Source organism: Lithobates pipiens, unplaced genomic scaffold (assembly GCF_037356315.1).
Source record: "Lithobates pipiens isolate NorthernLeopardFrog02 unplaced genomic scaffold, aLitPip1_a1.2 Scaffold_8, whole genome shotgun sequence".
Taxonomy (NCBI): Eukaryota; Metazoa; Chordata; class Amphibia; order Anura; family Ranidae; genus Lithobates; species Lithobates pipiens.
The window spans coordinates 572,278,533-572,295,314 of NW_027507903.1; the positions used below are offsets into that span (position 1 = coordinate 572,278,533).

General features: G+C 46.2%; 1 protein-coding gene across 1 annotated transcript in view; it reads left to right on the forward strand.

Moving 5' to 3' along the window:
• The window catches only part of ANGPTL6 (angiopoietin like 6), a 57,800-nt gene that overhangs the window by 3,621 nt on the left and 37,397 nt on the right, over positions 1-16,782 (forward strand). The window lies entirely within an intron of this gene.

The following is a 16,782-nucleotide window of genomic DNA, read 5'->3' on the forward strand; positions in this document are numbered from 1 at the left end:
CTGGAAAGTGCAAAATCAGGCTCACTTCTGTATAGAAACCAATGACCTTCCAGGTTTTATTACCAAAGATTAATTGAACAACCTGTGGTTAGAAGCTCATTGGTTTCTATGCAGATGTGAGCCTGATTTTGCACTTTCCAGCTTTAGTAAATAAACTCCATTGTGTACTTAAAAGTGGGGTATGCCTGTATTGAACCCTACGGATTAAGACTAGGATGCCATTAAAATTCATGTGCATGTAAAGGTGGGCGTCTCAGTACTTTTGGTAATATAGTGAATGTACACTGTAATTCTTTCATTCAAGAAAAGTTTTCCAACCTGCTCCTTCAAATTTTCTCTGCAATGTGGTAGAAAATGATCGTCAATATGATCCCACTGACAACTGAAATATCCAACAAATGTTCTTAAAAGAAAATATTTAGAATACAATTCTACTAGTGTTTGACCAGCTTAACACTTATCACCAGAACAAGAGGGTGAGGGGATCATTTCCATTGGGGGCACCTGTTCTGCTGACCACTTTTTACATGTAAAAAACTTCCTTTCTTACTTTTCTTTTGTGTCTCTAAGAGAAGAAGTAAAGGGAAATGTCCCCAATGGCACAAGAAGAGCAGAAGCATAACGTGAATAATGTGTTTTTACCCTTTGGTACTCTATCCAAAACAAAAATATGCTATACATACACTTTAAGCCCTTGTACACACGGTCGGAGAATCCGTCGGAATGTGTCCTATCGGACCATGTCGTCGGATAATCCGTCTGTGTGTGGTATGCATCGGACTGATTCCGTCGGAATATCCTTTGGACCCAATTTTCCAACATGTTGGAAATATTTCCCGACCAAGTGGGCCGATCGGACATACTCCGATCATGTGTAGAGAATTTTGATCGGACCAAGTGCCACGCATGCTCAGATCAAATTCCTACATCAAAGCTATTGGCTACTAGCCTGAATGTAGTCCCATCGTAATGAAATTACGTCACTGCGTTCTGAAAGATCTGATTTTTCGCCAACTTTGTCCGACCATGTGTATGCAACAGTTTCGGACAAGATCCGACGGACAAAATCCAACGGGCAAAATCCGATGGATTTGGTTGTGGAAATCTCCGACCGTGTGTACAGGGGCTAAGAGGATTCACAGTGGTCAGTTTTGTATACATGACTGGTAAATCACTTTCTCCCAGGTTTAGCTCAGTTTTTGCTATCAACATACATGACCCAGCTTCCCCAACAATGTTTGGATAGTGTAGGAGCGATTAATGGACTTTAAAGTTTTTCCAGCACATTTGGCGATCTGAACTCAAGATTTGCTATTTTGTAGAGACATTTAGTAATGATAATGGTGCCTTAGCAATACCCTGAAAAATTTACCTTTTGTTTGGAAGAAAACAGAAATGTATTTTCTGGTATGTGACTGTGCCAGGCACTCCTTTGCCTACAGCCTCAAAGCTGTGTACAGTATGTGCAGTGTGAGATCTAAGGCACTGCTGCCCCTGACTGCTGGTCTCAGGAGATTCAGAGTAAGATTTAGTGATGTCTCTACTGTGCTGCTCAATGTTCTCCTTGCTGGAGGCTCTGACATGAGGAAGCAAAGCCCTGAACCTACCATAATGGCCACCTACATACATAGACACAGTGCAGAACAAAAGGTGGTAAGCCAGTAAGACCCTTGAGCCTCTAGTGAAAGGAAGCCTTGACTGACGCAAGAGTGGCTCACCAAAAACGGAAATGGGGAAAGAAAAGAAGGCAGACTTTACTGGTAGCAGGTAAACTATAACAAAGTAAAAATTGAAAATACTTTATTGAATAGTTAATAAACATACAGAATAAAAGTACCATGGGACAACATATCCCCAGTAGATATAAATATCTTTAATGATTACAATATATGATGTGGATGTTTCAACACATAATTACAAGGTATTAGCCCTTGTACACACGGTCGGACATTCCGACAACAAAATCAGTCGGATTTCGTCCGATGGATTTTGTCCGAAACTGGTGTTGCATACACACGGTCGGACAAAGTTGTCGGAAAATCCGATCGTTCGTAACGTGATGATGTTATCTCGTTACGACGGGACTACGTTCAGGCTAGTAGCCAATAGCTTTGGTCTAGGAAGTTGATCTGAGCATGCGTGGCACTTTGTCCGATCAGAATTCTCTACAAACGATCGGACAAAGTCCTATCGGATCATGTTGTTGGAAAATTTTATAGCCCAGCTCTAAAACATTGTCGATCGGATATTCCGATGGAAACAGTCTGATGGAGCACACACACGGTCGGATTATCCGACAACACTGTCCGATCAGACGTTCTCCGTTGGAATGTCCGACCGTGTGTACAAGGGCTTAGAGTCAACGTGTTTCGCAGAAGTGCTTCTTTAGGACCTTTTTCAGCATATCCACGAGGGAGTAACCTATCTAAACAAATGCATGTTAGATATCCATATTTTAACTTACATTTTATTGTGACGATCATCACAAGGTGAAAAAAGTCATGAAGAAGCACTCCTGTGAAATGCGTTTAACTTTTTTTGGACTCTAACACCTTGTAGAGAGAGATATGATCTATACTAGGGACGCCTTGCCCTATTGTACTTTTATATGTTTTTTAACTATGCAGTAAAGCATTTGTAATTTTTACTCCGTTGCGGCTTCCCTGGTAAGATTAAAGTCCGTCTTCTTTCATTTCCCTATTTCCCCTTTTGATGTAGTAATTTTGCATATGGTACTAATATTGGCAGCCTCTTCTTTTTAAATAAGAATGGCTCAGTTAGGTAGGAGTTAACAATAACATAGCTCCATTGTGAATATCTAATAGGGCATGGGATGAAGGGGTTGAACCTGAACTCCAGTAAAGGCTATACTGAGGCAAGCACCACTGACCTGAAGACCTTCAGCCCTCACAAGGTTTGAATACCCACCAACCAATTCCTCTCTTGATGATGTTTGCCACAGCGTTATTGTAGGTTTGCCAATGGTTAAAGTTACTTTAGTGGGCTAGACCCACAAGTGGATTTTTTGGGCTAGTCTACTGCCTATCTTGCACTCATGGTAAGGATGAGTTTATTAGGTCACTGTGCAGGTGTCCTCACAGTATTATTGTGACTGGCACTGGTTGTTGTTATGTTGGAAAGTCAGTAAAGCTGCGGCCTTGTCCCTTCCAACTTCCAGTCTCCATGTCATTCTTGGCCAAGATTACATAATATGTAGGCCTATGCCTCTCATCAGTCACAGGGCAAGATGATCTGCAGGGAGATCACAGGCAATACTGGTCCTCATCCATTGCCTGCTTTTTTTGGCTCAGCTTCTTCAGTTTAGTTCCTCTTTAAACTGATCACCCAGCTATTCATGTTTATTAAAGTAAATACCTCTTCACTGGGCTTGTCAGGAGAAATAGTCCAGGTTCTCGCTATTTGTCCTAAGCACAGGCAGCTCTTACATACACCGCATGGATCTATCTATTTGTGATCAGCGTTATACATCCCAGAGTGTCAAAGAGTTAATTTTCTTTACTGTATTCAGGTTCATTTAAGAAAAGATAGCTGTTCTAAGTTCCTTCACCCCACCATATAAACACTTGTGACCCCTGTGGTCTTGCACCAGATTGTGGCTCCTTTCCCAGGCCTGCATCCTGTCACCTTATCTGTCTGCTGTCACTCTTCCTCCATCTTCCCTTTACTCATTATAATGGCTTATTACTACTATTAGAATTATTATTATTATTTAATGCAATCCTGTTGCATGAGAGCTTCATAGGCCAGGGAACTGTATTTACCTGATATTTAGGTTACTAACAGCATCCTGTATAGCAACTTGTCAATGGCAATAGGCCACAACTTACTATAAGACCTTGACTTGTGGGACTACTATTTGATACAGAGAAGCTTCTCCTAGTTTCAGCAGATGAACGGAATGGTGGGAGAGTGAAGAAGAGGTGAGTATGTGGTGCTGAAAAAGGGGATTAAAGTGAACATGTTGCTTTGTTTTGCATGGATCAAGAAGATGATCACTTTATAGTAGATGTAAACCTCTAACTGAATGCCATATCCCTGTGTATCATAGACACTAGACAGCTCTATTTCTTCCTATATTTTTCCTCCTTTGTTGCATCTCAGGGCTGCTGATCTCCTTTGCAGCCATTTTCTTTCAGAATGTGCTCCAGCAATGGCTGAACATCATTTCTCAGGGCAGGTTTCCTGATGGTGACATCAGTGGCCTATGCCTGGGTTATGTGTTATGAAATGACGACTTCTAGTCTTTGTCATCTCATAGCCCCTGTGCGACAGGGTGACAACCAGTGGCAGCTGGTGCTCAATATTTTGTGGAGGTTATTTTTTGGGGCAAGGCAGCGATCAACCCCCCCCCCCCCCCGCGTGAGAGATGGATGGGAAGGTGGCGATCAGAGGCCTCCTCATCTTAGGAGGCGGATGGGGAGGATCCAGGGCAAGGCTGCTGCTCCTCACTCCAGGGCCATTGCTTGTGGCTGAACAGTAAGGGTCCTGAGACCCGATTGGCCATCAAGTCATAAGACTCCCTGGCCACTCGGGTCTCAGGACCCGTTTCCTGATTGGCTAGGAAGAGAATCAGGAAGACAATAGCAAAAATTAATTTGCTATTGTCACACAACTGGGTGGGCTCAGGGGGCAGTGCCCTGCCCCCCGAACCCACCCTTCTTTTAAGTGAATTGAAGTGAATTAAAGCCTCAGGCTCTAATCATGTGCTTAATAAAAAACATTGAAATCCATGCATCCAGCGCCCTTCTTGTAACTTAGGGGCTGGGCGCATGGATTAGGGGGGCAGCGTCCCTGCGCCACGTATGGTAACAACAAAGCGGCACTACTGAGAAATGGGGATATTGCGTCATCCCTCTAACAAGACATTCCTGAACAAGGACCTGCATAACCGGATCAACAGGAATTATTGTAATAAAAGTTGCAGAATATATTAGTATATACTGTGTGTGTGTGTGTGCGTGTGTCTGTGTGTGTATATGTATATATATATATATATATATATATATATTGTAGACATGTCACTGGAGAAGTGGTTGAGGGGGTGTACATCTCACCTAGGTTGCTACACAGTGTGAGATGGTAAGTCCAGGATGGATCAGTTTCTCAGCAGCAATATGCTGCTGAGTTGTTATTTAATCTTTCCGGGCCTGGGTTTATATGGAATGGCAGGTAGGTTTGGTAGAGGGACCTGTCATTCCACACCCCCCATCCCTCGTTCCAGTTCTGGGTTTTGGATCAGGTGAGCTTTGATCCTAATTAGCCTGGGAAGGTAAAGGCTCTGCGGGCCTGCAGGTGTTCGCTCTCAGCCAGGGAAATGAACAGTCTGTGTGTTTGAGGAAGCTGCAAGCACAGCCACTGCTGGAGCTAAAATCCACCCTGCGATATCCAGGCGAAAGACGCTGTGTTTATAAGTGTCAGATAGGTGAGAAGAACCTGTTTAGTAAGCGCCCAGCCGGGCTAGGTTGTTTGTTTTTGTTGTTATTTTGTTCCTGTTATACACAAGAAGCACGGTGTTGCTGTATATTTTGTTTGTTGGACTGTTTGTACCACGAATAAACGCCAAGGTCTGCTTTATAAAGTCCAAGTCTGCTGTGAACTGTGTCCAAACACACCCTACCCCGGGAAGATCCCTTACAATTGGTGGAGGTAGCGGGCAACACGGTTGCTAGGGGCAACGGTGTGGACAGACTTGGCTACAGCTGCTGATGTCCTGGGTGAAAGCTGCAACTACACTCCAAGAACAGTCCAGCAACATGGAGGAGATGCTGAAGCAGATTATGCAAGTGAGTTTGCAACAACAGCAGGCTCAGACAGAGGCCAATAGACGACATGAACAGTCCATGGCTGCACAACAACAACTTATCGAGCACCTGATAGCAAATCGAGAGGCGCCTGTGGTTGCTAATCCACCCACAGTGATGGGAGCCGCTCCAGAGATTTTTTTTGGGAGAAGGACTGTGCAGAAAGCGCTGCAAAAGATGACTGCTGAGGACGATGTTGAAGCCTATCTAACAGTATTTGAGCGCGTGGCTGAGCGAGAGAAGTTACCAGCCGCTGAGTGGGCAGAGGTAATTGCACCCTATTTAACAGGTGAACCTCAAAAGGCCTACTATGACCTCAGTGAGCAAGAGGTTAAGGACTATACTCGGCTAAAAGAGGAGATACTTGCCCGACTAGGAGTTACTACTGCAGTCCGTGCCCGGAGGGTACGCAACTGGAGCTACAGTCTGGACAAATCAGCGAGGTCCCAGATGTATGACCTAATCCATTTGGCAAGAAAGTGGTTGGAGCCAGACACTTCTACTCCTGCACAAATCCTAGAGAAGGTCGTGATGGATCGCTACCTCCGAGCGCTTCCTACTGACCTGCAACGCTGGGTGGGACAAGGTGATCCTAAGAATGCAAACGAACTTGTCAACCTTGTGGAGAGGTTCCAGGCGACTGAGGACTACCTCCGTGATGTTCCTGCAGCATCTTCACCTCCCCGGAGCGCCAGATCTGTGCCGTCAGCTGGTAAGAGACTTCCATCTATTGGGGAGTGTGGAGGGGTGCTGATGGAGGGAAAAGGGCTCAAGTGGTGTCTCAGGGACAAAAGACTGGTGATGGTCCCGGGTGGCTAAGGGGCTCTGAAAAGGACTCCTTGCCAAAGAGACCAGGCCCTATCCAGTGTTGGAGATGCCATGAGGCGGGACACGTGTCGGCCCATTGCCCTCTTACCACTGAACCCATGGAGTGTGACGCTAGCCGGCGTCAGTCGCTGTTTGCGGAACCATCTTGTGCTGCAGTTCCTGGACTAGAGACTGAACCGCAAATCTGCAATATTACCATCAATGACCTTCCCGTTGAGGCGTTAATGGACTCGGGAAGCCTCGTAACCTTGGTGCATGCTAGCCTGGTGGCTGGGGACTTAGAGTCTAAAAAGCATATGAGTGTTGTGTGCATACATGGTGATACAAAAGTGTACCCTATAGTGCTGGCTAAAGTCGGGACTGAACAAGGCACCGTACAATATGAAGTGGGTGTGGTAAAAAACCTCATGCATAATGTAATATTGGGGCGTGATTTTCCATTATTCTGGGCTCTCTGGGAAAAAAGAAAAATCCCCAAAAGGAGTGGGGATACCTCTAAGGGGGTTGTTTTGTCCCCTGTGAATGATAGAAGTGTGCAGGATGAAAATGATTGTTCTCCTTTGCAGGTCCTGGCTGGGGAGGAGGAGGCTCCTCCCACTGAGCAAAATATACTAGACTTAGAGGTGTCTAGGGATAATTTTGGCGCTGCACAATTACAGGACCCCACTCTCAAAAATGCGAGAGAGCAGGTTGCTGTTATGAATGGGGTACCTCAGGAACCAGATGCTGAAAAAAGATTTCCACATTTTTCGGTGACTAATGATCTTTTCTATAGAGTCAATAAGGTTAAGGATGAGATTGTGGAACAGCTTCTGGTACCTAAGCCGTACCGGCGTCAGGTGCTTGACATGGCACATAACCATGTTCTTGGGGGACACTTGGGGACTGACAAAACGCGAGAGAGGGTTCTCCAGAGGTTTTTTTGGCCGGCGATATATGATGACATTCAAAAATACTGCGAGTCGTGCCCCACATGTCAGGTTAGTGCCCCAGTGTCACATTTTCGCAGTCCTTTGGTTTCGCTCCCTTTTATAGAGGTGCCTTTTGAGCGTATTGCCATGGATTTAGTGGGTCCCGTGGTAAAGTCAGCTAGAGGACACCAGTATATTTTGGTAGTCATAGATTATGCGACCCGCTATCCTGAGGCTGTACCCTTAAGAAACACTGCATCTAAAACAATTGCACGTGAGTTGTTTTATATGTTCTCTAGGACTGGGATCCCCAAAGAAATCCTAACTGACCAAGGTACGCCATTTATGTCAAAACTGATGAAGGAATTATGCAAACTATTTAAAGTCTCACACATCCGTACCTCTGTATACCACCCCCAGACGGACGGATTGGTGGAGAGATTTAATAAAACTTTGAAACATATGTTGAAGAAAGTGGTGGGAAAAGATGGTCGTGACTGGGATCATTTATTACCCTACCTCATGTTTGCTATTAGGGAGGTGCCCCAAGCATCCACAGGGTTCTCACCATTCGAGTTGGTCTATGGTCGTCACCCTAGGGGTCTACTGGACATTGCAAAAGAGACATGGGAGAGTGAGTCCACCCCATACAAGAGTGTTATTGAGCATGTAGCACAAATGCAGGACCGTATAGCCACTGTAATGCCCCTGGTAAGGGAACACCTCCAGAGAGCTCAAGAGGCCCAAAGTAGAATTTACAACCGGTCCGCAAGAATCAGGACATTCAACCCAGGCGATAGGGTCCTTATACTAGTCCCCACTGTTGAGAGTAAATTCTTAGCGAAGTGGCAAGGTCCTTATGAAATTGTTGAAAAGATCAGTGAGGTGAACTACAAGGTGCACCAACCAGGTAGAAGGAAGCCTTTCCAAGTTTATCACATAAACTTGATCAAGCCCTGGAAAGACAGGGAATCCTTGGTGGCGACAAATACTGTTAATAACTTGTCACCCCCAATCCCTCCAGTCAAAGTAGGTGATGCTCTATCAGTGTCACAGAAACAGGAGGCTCTGGAATTTTTACAGAAAAACAAAAACAAGTTCTCTGACCTCCCAGGGGGTACCCACCTCATCCATCATCACATTGAAACTGAGCCTAGAAGCAGAGTAAACCTAAAGCCCTATAGGATACCGGAGGCACGTAGAAAAGCCGTATCTGACGAGGTAAAACGTATGCTTGATCTGGGGGTAATTGAGGTGTCACAGAGTGAATGGTCCAGCCCGATTGTGCTAATCCCAAAGCCCAATGGAACTTGGAGGTTCTGTAACGATTTCAGAAAGTTGAATGAGATCTCCAAGTTCGATGCTTATCCTATGCCCAGGGTAGATGAGTTGATTGAGAAGTTAGGTAACGCCAGGTACATAACCACCCTCGATCTCACAAAGGGCTACTGGCAGATTCCACTTTCTGGCGAGGCTAAAAAGAAAACTGCATTCTCCACCCCTGATGGGCTATTCCAGTATGTAGTGATGCCATTCGGGTTACATGGAGCACCTGCAACTTTCCAGAGGTTGATGGACTTGATTCTGCGACCACATCGGGATTACTCAGCCGCCTACCTCGATGATGTGGTCATTTTTAGCCCTGATTGGGAAAGTCACCTCTGTAAGGTACAGGCCGTGTTGGATACCATAAGTGATGCAGGGTTGACCATAAATGCCGAGAAGTGTGCTCTAGCCCTAGAAGAGGCCAAATATCTGGGCTACATTGTTGGGAGAGGATTGATTAAGCCACAGCTAAATAAAATTGAGGCAATACAGAATTGGCCTAGACCCCTGACAAGGAAACAGGTTAGAGCTTTCCTGGGTATTACCGGTTATTACCGTAGATTTGTGCCGAACTTTGCCTCAGTTGCTGCTCCACTAACTGACTTGACAAAGGGCGGAAAGACAGCAATGGTCACGTGGACCCCAGAGGCCGAGAAGGCTTTCCAAAGCCTTAAGTCTGCCTTGTGCCAACCACCTGTGTTAGTTACCCCCAATTTCAGGCGAGAATTTCTGGTCCAGACAGATGCCTCTAACACAGGCTTAGGTGCAGTACTCTCACAAGTAGTGAATGGTGAGGAGCATCCGGTGACGTACTTGAGTAGAAAACTAACCCCGGCCGAGAAAAATTATGCCATTGTGGAGCGAGAATGTTTGGCAGTGAAGTGGGCCCTAGAATCTTTAAAGTATTACTTGCTAGGCAGGAAATTCAAGTTGGTGACAGACCATGCCCCCCTAACATGGATGAAGTTAAACAAGGAGAGAAATGCAAGAGTGACTAGATGGTTTCTGTCCTTACAAAACTTTAATTTCACTGTGGAACACAGGCCAGGGAAGTTACAGGCAAATGCTGACGCATTGTCGAGGGTGAGTTGTCTGTGGGGACAAAAGGCTCAGCCCTCCGGTCTGAAAAAGAGGGGGGGGATATGTAGACATGTCACTGGAGAAGTGGTTGAGGGGGTGTACATCTCACCTAGGTTGCTACACAGTGTGAGATGGTAAGTCCAGGATGGATCAGTTTCTCAGCAGCAATATGCTGCTGAGTTGTTATTTAATCTTGCCGGGCCTGGGTTTATATGGAATGGCAGGTAGGTTTGGTAGAGGGACCTGTCATTCCACACCCCCCATCCCTCGTTCCAGTTCTGGGTTTTGGATCAGGTGAGCTTTGATCCTAATTAGCCTGGGAAGGTAAAGGCTCTGCGGGCCTGCAGGTGTTTGCTCTTAGCCAGGGAAACGAACAGTCTGTGTGTTTGAGGAAGCTGCAAGCACAGCCACTGCTGGAGCTAAAATCCACCCTGCGATATCCAGGCGAAAGACGCTGTGTTTATAAGTGTCAGATAGGTGAGAAGAACCTGTTTAGTAAGCGCCCAGCCGGGCTAGGTTGTTTGTTTTTGTTGTTATTTTGTTCCTGTTATACACAAGAAGCACGGTGTTGCTGTATATTTTGTTTGTTGGACTGTTTGTACCACGAATAAACGCCAAGGTCTGCTTTATAAAGTCCAAGTCTGCTGTGAACTGTGTCCAAACACACCCTACCCCGGGAAGATCCCTTACAATATATATATATATATATATATATATATATATATATATATATATATATATATATATATGTATGTATGTATGTGTATATATGTGTGTAGCACTGACCCCCAAAGGAGCCGCTGGTTTTGTTGAGCTTACCTTTACCTTCTTGACTTCGCCTCTGTCTAGGGGTTCCCGTGGTAGATGGCCCAAAGGAATGCAGAAACTGACACTAGATCCTCTTTTGGGTTATTTATTTTAGAAGATAACACAGCTTCTTAAAGCGGAGCTCCACCCGAATTACTAGTCCTACGTCTATGTTATCCCCCCCCTTCCCTAATCGCTAGGTATCCCCCTTACCTTGCTGATGTCTTCTTCTGTTTTCTTCTTGTTTCAAATTTCCTGCCTCTGGAGATTACAGAAAGGGGCAGTGCTGCTGCGGAAATGGGCGGGGCTTCAGCGGCAGGTCAGTTCTTCCTGTCGGTCGCAGGGGCTCCTGGGATCGTTGTTTTTATTTCCCAGGAGTCTGTGCAAAGCCTGAGTTGTTGTCAGCGCTTGAGCGGATTGATCTGCGCATGCGCGAGATCGCAGATCTTACGGGCGGTGCATGTTAGGAGATTAGGAGGACTGTGTCCCGGAAGACAATGCCTGTGGGCTTCACATGCCCACAGGCAAAATGGAAAACGTCTGGAGACGTTTTTCTAATGACTTTAGGCGAACAAAAAAGGGCTGCAAGACACTTTCACATCATATACAAGTAAGTAACCTATTTAGAATACTTACTTTTGAAGATTAATGCGGAAAAAAAATAAAAAATAAACGGCGGTGAAACCCCGCTTTAATAAAGGGTAGAGGGTTAGGAAGGAAGTTCAGGTACTTTTGGAATGGCAAAATCCAGAGAATTAACGTTTCACAACTGGATTCTCACAACCTCCGGATAGACCTCCTCTCACTAGGCCTAGCAGCTGGCAGGGTGTTAAGTAAAGCAAAGTTTCTGCCACAGACTTGGATGTAGAATACTTGAGAAATAAAAGTATCTGCCACAGACTTGGCTATAACTGAGGGACGTAGACAAATTTAGAGAACTATCATACGGTACCATATCTCAGCCGGTCTGGCGATACCGTATGAATATAGATCCACATAGTGTCCTTCAACTGAGCCTCTACGCTCCTTCAGAGAAACCAGTCTTGCGCATGGTCTTCTCCCAAAGAGTCCTCCCTTGGATGCTTCTCCAGTTGCTGGGCCTCTCCCTAGATGAGACGGCACCGGAGCACCTTTGAATCATTATGGCCTCATATCCATTCAGGCCTGTCCCTGCAGTTGTTTTGCCTCGGGCTATCCAGCCCAGAGGCTCGGAATTGCATGGATCCACACCCCATGCCAGGAGGGCCATGGGGGCTGGTCAGGAGGACCAGGACCAAACAGATAGAAAATCTCTTCTGGACCGGAACCCCGAAGCACGTGATCGCAGTACCTTAAATACCACCTCCCAGAAGGCACAGCAGGAAAACGCTCCCACTAGGCTGGTTCCGAGACAATGATGGTACTCAATAGACCCAACTAGACTGCTTTCTACCACTTGCTGGCTGTGACAGCGACACCTGTAGCCAAGGAGAACTCAGTGCAATCCAGCTAGACTGGTACTGAAACCATAATTTGGCAAAATTAGCCCTAAAACCCAACTGTGGTTTTAGGAATATTAATTTTCAAAAACCATATAGCACATGCTCATCAGGACCCGGCGCTACATATGTATAGAGAAACAGGATGCCCTTAGTGATCAAACCAGGCCATTTTTTCCACAGATGAGTATGCACATCACTCAGAATATGACAGTAATATCCACTGTTAATAGTGGCAACACGGGGTAAAAAAGCCACATAAATAATGCCACGTTTGTCTCAGAAAATACTTGCCATCACTTTACCTGCAGGCACAATTGTTGGAAATTGTTTTGGTGGTAGTGAGTCCACATGCTTCTACTGCTTCGATGCATGGTGAGATCCAGAAAATCCTGGCCTTCCCTGTCAAAGCGCTCCTTAAGCACAGTGCAGAGTTCAACTCTTCTGTGCCAAAAAGCGTGTCAAAAGCAGAACGTTGTCTTGGTACCCAGCGTGCACTAACATTTTGAACACGCATATGTTCGTGAATGATTGTGTTCACCGTTGCCACAGAAAGATTAGTCTTTTGTGCAATTTCACAACAGGTTATGCATTGATTATCCAGGATCAGGCATTCCAACCGCTGAATTTTCACAGGAACTACATTTTTTGAAACGCTTTGAAACGTTTACACCATTCAATTGTCTTACTGAAGCTGAGCATCTCATCACTGTACTGTGGTTGAAGTCTTCTGTAGATATCTGTGGGTTTTATGCCTTCCTTCACAAGAAACTCCATCACCACACACTGTTCCATGCACACATTGACACTGTTGTCTGCCATCTTGATTAATGGTCTCTGGACTGGCCTGCAACATGTGCCCCGCCTATCAGTAATAGGACATACTTGCATGTAGTACCGCCACACTAGCATCCCTTTTTATACCTGTAATATTAAAAGTTCTGGTTTGTCTTGAATGCCCCTTGTGTGTGGATATAGATATATATATATATATTGTAATGTTGGGGTGATTAAGCACAATTGGTAGATGCACGTTTTAGTCTACATCAGGCAGGCGTTTTATGGTTAAGGGCCTGGTAGCCCACGTTTATTATAAGAAAACAAAAATATTTAGTTCATCCAGTAATCCCACGCAGGGGTTTAAATTCATTCAGCACACAAATGAACATACCAAGCCACCTGGCTCTCAATTGTCAACAGTTCCTCTGCTTGCTCCCAACAGATTTGTCAACTCTTTCCAGCCCCCTGGACTCACCGACTTCCTTAGTCTTCCTGACTCTCAAGGTTGTCAGCCTTTCCCAGTCCCTTACACGGACTACAGTCTCCCACAGGGCAAACCACTCTTCAGCCAGCAGCAAGCTGTTCACACTCCTCCATCCTCTACCAACATCCCTTCATTTATATGGCCTATATGCAGCTGGGCACACACCCTGCTCGTTAACATCAAGACCCAGACACAGGGCTGGAGATCCCGTCCCACCCATGACTCTCAGGGATCTCCAAACTACAGAATCCCATCTGGAGCTAGCAAAACCTGGAGAAAACTGACAGAGCAGTTTTCTCCATTTAAAAGCTACACTCTGTAGTCTTGCAGCCTGCAGATATGCAAACTCTGTGTCTGCGTCTCGTTTTCCTCCAATTTCATAGGGACAGAGCCTCGCTCTGTCACATATCCCCCCCCTTTGTTTCGATCCGGAGGGAGGAACACCAGCACCCATCACGATGGTTGGGACACCTCTGTGCTGGCTGTCAGCCACGTAGGCCCAACCCTTTTTCCGGGTGCGCTTCCAGGAACATTCCCCCCTGGATCTTAACAGGTTCCTATATTTTCCTATACTCAGCCTTCCTCTTCTTTTGGGGTCCCTGGGCTTATTCACTTTTCTTGGGGGAACTCTGCCTTCCTTGAGCCTTCTTTTCACCTTACAAATACCCATTTTACCCTTCACCATCGGTATTTCAGGTTTAAAACAGTTTCTCTTGTTACCCATGGCAACCAAATCATTGTTTGCAGAATGAACTCTTAACAGATCACAGCTTTCCGTATCATCAGTGCTTTCCAACTCAGTGTTTGTTAGAAGAAGACCCGAGGAGGGACTACATCCGACGGGACCATAGCACAGCTCCACCTCACCCGTTGTCCAACACTCCATGGGTACCTGTTCTAACAAACTACCCTGACCCAAGCATAAACCATTTTTTTCAGGTGTACACATTACATTGTTACGGCAACCAACATTAACACTTTCTCCCATAGTGTCTCTGGGCACCTTAACTTGTACCCCTGGGCCAGTGACAGAAAGCATCTCTGCTACTGCTGAGTCCATTTTGGGCCCTTCCTTCTCATGAGGCCTAGCGGGTAAGGCAGTATCTGCGCCCTCTACTGACAACTGCTCCGCCACACCTCGGACCACACCAGCAGAGATGTTTCTAGTCATCGCATCAGACGGAGAGACCTCTGATATCTCAAGCAGTTCTCTTGCGTGCCTTCCATACCAATCAATAACTAGAAGTACGCTCACAGAGAATCTGGAGATCCTGTGCCAAATGGGTAACCATTGGTCCCACCAATTCCACTGTTGGTCAAGGTTTCCCAGCACTGCCTGTACCACTTGGCTCCACCCATTGGTGCTACGCAGCACCACCTGGTCCAACTGCGGTGGAGATACCCAAGTATACAGCAAGTTCATTTTTACCAACTCTAGCATTTCCAGTAAGGTTTCTGTCATCTCTAAACATCCCATGTCTAAACAACAGAACTTTCTAGGGTCTTTTACCCTGTCCAAGACATGGAGGGGCTCAGCGACTGCAGGTTGAGAGGGTGAGACATTTGAAGAGACCTCATCCTCCTTGGAGGTACTCATCATCACAGCTTGTTGCTCCCCTGGAGAGCTGTCAGACACATGTCTCACACTTATCCCTTCTGCACCAGTGTTGGTGAGCCTCTGCAGGTCATTACAAGTCACACTATCACTTTGATACTCAATATCATTTAGCTGTGGGGCTGTGGACAACACATCTGCGATGCCAGTGCCCTGAACTGTTTCTTCAAAGGGGAGGGCAGCAACCTTTGCAGGGACCAGGACGCCCTCAACCACCGGCGGCTCTGCGATCCCCCTGTCTGGCATAGCAGTTGTGTCCACACCCTTGTTACTTAAGTTAGCCTTATCCAGCATGGCTAACAATTGTTTGGCCCAGCTGTCCCAGTCCATTGTGGTTCCACCATGGGCGTTCCACAGCGTTGCATCACCTGCTGTAGAAAGCCGCACAGAAACCTGGGAATCATTAGCTTCAACTGCACATTCCTCACTTCTATATACATCATTTTGTAACACCACACTTTTATCAACGTTGCATTGGGGTGATGCTTCACCTAAAGCTTGGTGCAGCACACCATTCTGAACACCTTTTTCTGGTGGCACTACAGACACATCCAGCTTTGTACACTCAGCTTTTGCAGGCTGAATTAACCCCTTGCCCACTGGGCTACACGTAGGGTTGTGGGGCTGCGCCCACACTCTCTCACTGTGTGGCTCAGTCATAACATTACAGGAAACACATTTTTCAGCATCATAATCACCAATCACATCACATTGGCCAACACTATTGTCAGCAAGACCATCAACATTCTCATTATGTGTAGACATAGCTACTGCTTTTGTGGGTTGTCTATGAGTCACCATAACCTCTGAGCGACTCTTCACAGCACCCGCTCTCAGTAAAGGGGCACTTTTGCCTATTTGGGCAGCTCCATAGCTGACCTGGGAAACTCTCTGCTCCAACACTGCAAGCTCCTTGGAAGTTTCCCTGGGCAACCCTGCAGCAGCTGTCACTAGGGAACATGGTACCAGCACTGTTTTGGTCACCCCTAGCTCAATTTTCCCAGCCATCTGCTGGATCATAGCAGGTATATGCAGAGTCCCCATGTCCTTTTCAGTCTTTAGCCCTGCGTCTAGTTGGGCTTTACGCTGCGCCTCCCCACTGCTCTGGGTAGCACAATGCAGAAAGTCTATGTCCATTTGTACTGCGGATCTCCCCACTGGACATACTCCCACTTCACTGGGTTCAGCATCATAAACTGAAACAGTCTTACCAGTTCCTGCAGCTGATGTCATAGCCTTCACTTGAGTGCGTTGTCTCACTGGTGTGGTGTCTCCACAGGCTGACTCCCCCATGTGGCCATGGAGCAACACTGCAGCCTTTTTGGACCCACTGACGCCCCCTGTAGGTAACACAAGATCCTGGTTGCTAGGGGTAACTGCAGACTTGCACTCCACATCTGGTCGGCTATACCTCATGCAGGATTCAGGCTGATGTGCTCTTCTTTCTGGTCTGACGACTTTCCCTAAGCGGTCATGACAGAAAACCTTACGTTTCTCTGGATTTCCAATTCCTAGGACTTCCGGCGACACTTCTCCCATCCTGGAGCATTGCTGGCGGCCCATGATACGACGGAACTCTCCTCTAAGAAGGATTTCCTCTTTAAACTTGCGATAGTCATCCTGGTCCCCATCCATCAAATGGTAAACCGAC